Below are 4,731 nucleotides of genomic sequence, written 5' to 3'. Positions count from 1 at the left end.
TTTAGAAAACATATTGTGCCATTCCCTTTATGTGGAGTTCAAAAGACAATATCAGAGTATGGTGAGAACCTGTTATGCTAATCAAAGTCTGGGGCAACTGAAACTGAGCTCTCAGAACACATAAAACTCAAAGTGGGAGATCTTGGACCTGGCAGGAAAAATTAAGGTCCAAACACAACTGGTTGCACTGTGCTTCTGTATTTTTCTTTTCTTTTCTTTTTTTCTTCTCTTCTTTCTTGCTTTTTAAAAGCACACTAGTGGGGGGTCCAGAGCAAGCATTATTTTTTTAAGCAACTACAAAACTACCTAAAAGTTTTGCACCTCCAAAGAGAGATCTGAAAATAACATTAATTTATACTGCATTTATAAGGTTTTCCATAGTCTTTTTACAACTCTTGTGTCATCTCAAGAATGTAGGATTTATAAAGAGGAAGGAAGATCAGTTACAATGATACAGGATAGATTTAGTTGAGCAGACAAGCCCCAGCTTTCTAAATGTAGCAGCTGGGCTTACTCTGTGTTTTAAATAAATAATTAATGTAAATAACCCTAGATTTAGGAATACAGATATAACTTTGGAAAGATAAAAGTGAGGGCCTTAAAATCAATTTTTAGTAGCGGAGCTAAATGAAAGAAAATTCTCCATCAAGATCTCTTTGCCATTATGAAGCACTAAAACCAATGAACACACAAAAAAACCAAACGAAGGACCATATATAAATAATACTAAGGCTGGGTGTGGTGGCTCACGCCTGTAATCCAAGCACTTTGGAGGCCAAGGCAGGTGGATCACCTGAGGTAGGGAGTTCAAGACCAGCCTGACCAACAATGGTGAAACCCCGTCTTAAAAAAAAAATACTAATATTGTCACTCAATGAGGAATGGAAGCAAGAATTAAAAAGCATCTGGAAGTGAGCAATGTGAAGGTACTTTGGGACCCATAATACTGAGGTATAATTGGCAGCTTTGTTTTCAACATCTTTCATTTGTGGATACAAGAGACCAGCACGAGGATTATCTGGTCAACTCTCTATATAACCTTATAATATGGAAAATCCAATCATCCCCTTCAGATGTTTCTCAATTTTAGCTTTAATAAAAAATTAGTCATTTTTTGGTGGTGGTGGGGAGGTAATCTTTCTGAATTAGCATCCTGGGTCACATCCCAGTTCAAAAATATCTCATGGAGTACAGTCATCTCAGCCAGCTGTTGAAGGCCTCTCTGGCTGTCTCCCGACTCTGTTCCCAGTCTTATCACTAATGGCTCTCCAGTTGGAACTCTCCATCCTGTGAGCTTATCTCCTTACTGTTCCCTGAGGACATTTTGCAGATTAATGTCTCTGTAGACCCTGACTCTATGTCTGCCCTCCTCCTATGTTTCTTAAAATCAAAATCCTTTCCCTTTTTAAAGCCCAATGTAAGCCTGACCCTCTTCCCTGAGGCCTTTCCTGACCATGCCAGCCCTACCGATTTTTGTTCATCCTTTCCTGCCATGCCACTTAGAGATGGGTGCCTCACTTATATGTGTAGATCATATATTACCTTCTGCACTTAAAAGTGTCCGTCTCGCCGGGCGCGGTGGCTCAAGCCTGTAATCCCAGCACTTTGGGAGGCCGAGGCGGGTGGATCACGAGGTCAAGAGATCGAGACCATCCTGGTCAACATGGTGAAACCCCATCTCTACTAAAACTACAAAAAATTAGCTGGGCATGGTGGCACGTGCCTGTAATCCCAGCTACTCAGGAGGCTGAGGCAGGAGAATTGCCTGAACCCAGGAGGTGGAAGTTGCAGTGAGCCGAGATCGCGCCATTGCACTCCAGCCTGGGTAACAAGAGCGAAACTCCGTCTCAAAAAAAAAAAAAAAAAAAAGTGTCCGTCTCATGAAGAGTGTATACCTCTCTTATGTTCCTCGCTACACCTGGGAAAATATTACAGCAGGAATACTTGTTAAATATGATTTTATTGCCTTTGACCAAAAGGCTTTTTGACCCAGAGTCGACAAATTAATAAGTACTTTTTGCTTGAAATACTGTGGGACTAAGAAATCCATCCGAAAGATTATTCAAAACCAGCCATTACCTTTAATTTGAAAAACAATATTGAATTAGAAAAGCAGGAAATGGTTACCCCACCCAGTAGAGATTATTGAACAAATCTACGTGAGAAGGGGAACTTAAACCTTGCCAGGAACCTAAACTTCTTTCTTCAACTCAAAATTCTTCAGACCGCCCTCTTTTCCCTAGATCTCCTAATTCCCCGCAAGTGTTCCAAGAGAACCTTTGATACTGCTTGCTTCCTGCTGTTCTGCTCCAGGGATGTGAGGAAGTAGCTCTGGCCACTGCTTCCCACTCACCTTGCGTCTTTCCTCTCATTTTTTCTGCATCAGCTAGCTGTTGAGGAAAGTTTGGAACCCAACGGGCATTCCCATCTGGAAGCTGATTTGAAAGAGTATTCAATTTATAAGAACGTAATATGCATTCTTTTGTAGAAAGAGAGATTTACCTTTGAAACAGAATAAATTACTCAAATGGCTTAGCTCTTGGTATGGGGGTGGTAATGGATAGAATCAGCTTCAATGAAGGGGAAAAAATACGTAAACCAGCATCACAATATGCAATACGGTTTTGAATAATCTTTCGGATGGGGCAAACATCCCAAATTACTACTTTATTGTTTAGGTAGTAAAAGATCATACTAAACCAAACTTATGTTAGAGACCATTAGTGACACAGGGTGCTATTTTTTCCCAAAGATAAATTATTTAATGTCTTTTATTGCCCCTTTAAAAACTGGGCTAATGATTTCCAACTCTGTAAGTTTCAGAGAAACACTGTCAGGGAAAGATGGCAAAACATGCCTTTTTTCAGGAGACCGGGAAGATGGAGGACATTCAGCCCGAGTGTGCCTACCAAAAGCAGTAGACTGTCTTTCAAAACAAGAAGAGGGCCCTGCTGAGAGGAACTGGCAAGGAGAAGCTCCCGCGGTACTACAAGAAGATCGGTCCGGGCTTCAAGTCACCCGAAGAGGCTATTGAAGGCACCTAAATTGACAAGAAATGCCCCTTCACTGGTAATGTCTCCATTCGAGGGCAGATCCTCTGGCGTGGTGACCAAGATGAAGATGCAGGGGACCACTGTCATCCGCCGAGACTGCCTCCACTACATCCGCAAGTACAACCGCTTCGAGCGCCACAAGAACATATCCATATACCTGTTCCCCTGCTTCAGGGACGTCCAGATCGGTGACACTGTCACAGTGGGCGAGTGCAGGCCCCTGAGCAAGATGGCGCACTTCAACGTGTTCAAGGTTACCAAGGCCTCGGGCACCAAGAAACAGTTTCAGAAGTTCTGAGGCTGGACATCTGCCCACCCTACTCACTTGCTCCCCACAATGAAGTAAAGTTATTTTCTCATACCAAAAAAAAAAAAAAAAAGAAAAAGGTAAAACATGAAAAAATAATCTGAAATCATTATGTGTTGTTAATGTTTAAGATTTTGTGAGTTCTATCATCTGCATAACTGAGTAGCATTGAGCAAGCTGACATACTCTTCATTCTTTGTTGGCTCTACTCATGCAAGGACTCCTACTAATGTTTCATGACCTACATGAACTACTTCCCTCTCTCAGCCTCAGATTCCTCTCCTGTGAAATGTGAATAACCTGTCTCATATGGTTAAGTAAGGCAATGCACATGCAATACTTAGCATGTCGAAGCTGGTACTTATGATCAAAGGCAAATTAAGGCTGGGTGCGGTGGCTCATGCCTGTAATCCCAGCACTTTGGGAGGCCAAGGGGGGTGAATCACCTGAGGTCAGGAGTTCAAGACCAGCTTGACCAACATTGTGAAACCCTGTCTCTACTAAAAATAAAAAAATTAGCTAAATGTGGTGGCAGGTGCCTGTAACACTAGCTACTTGGGAGGCTGAGGCAGGAGAATCCCTTGAATCCGGGAGGTGGAGTTTGCAGTGAGCTGAGACTGCGCCATTGCACTCCAGCCTGGCAACAAGAGTGCAACTCTGTCTCACAAAAAAAAAAAAAAAAAAAAAAGCAACAAATTAATTTTCTCATTTCCAAATATGCGCTAAAAGTAAAGTTTGCTATCAATTCATTTATAACCCATTATTGAGTTAGGAGCTCTAGTTCATAGTAATTTGATAGGCAAACTACTAATTCTCTGTGGGCTTCTAGTTCTTTGTCTTTAAAATGAAGGAGCTGGATTAAATGATCTCTGAAGTAACTTCTAGTTCTAAAGTTCTGTGATGCAGGATTTTTTTTACAATTAATTTTTAAACAAAATTAACATAAGAAGTACTATATGATTGACAATTTATATTTTAATTAAATATACTTCAGATTAAAGTTTTTATCATGCAATGTTTAAATTACAGAAGGGTATGGAAAGTGATAAAAGTACCTGTCACTTACTATAAGAAATAAAACTTGAGGCCGGGTGAGGTAGCTCATGTCTGTAATCCCAGCTCTTTGGGAGGCCGAGGTGGGTGGATCATTTGAGGTCAGGAGTTCAAGACCAGCCTGGCCAACACTGACCAGTGAAACCCTGACTCTACTAAAAATCCAAAAAAAAAAAAAAAAAAAAGAGAGAAAAGAAAAGAAAAAAATTAGCTGGGATTGGTGGCCTATGCCAATAATCCCTACTACATGCGGTGCTGAGGCAGGAGAATTGCTTGAACCGTGGAGACTCAGGTTGCAGTGAGTGGAGATCATACCAC

The 4,731-nt window shown here is 41.3% G+C and overlaps 1 pseudogene; it reads left to right on the top strand.

The window, feature by feature from the left end:
- Window positions 1-2,756: 2,756 nt before the first annotated feature.
- LOC116560262 lies at window positions 2,757-3,351 on the top strand (annotated as a pseudogene).
- The last annotated feature ends 1,380 nt before the right edge of the window (window positions 3,352-4,731 follow it).

This window comes from Sapajus apella, unplaced genomic scaffold (genome assembly GCF_009761245.1).
Source record: "Sapajus apella isolate SASKATOON/1434 unplaced genomic scaffold, GSC_monkey_1.0 scaffold25, whole genome shotgun sequence".
NCBI lineage: Eukaryota > Metazoa > Chordata > Mammalia > Primates > Cebidae > Sapajus > Sapajus apella.
The sequence above is the reverse complement of the archived record's forward strand: the minus strand, read 5'-3'. Positions and strand labels throughout refer to the sequence as shown.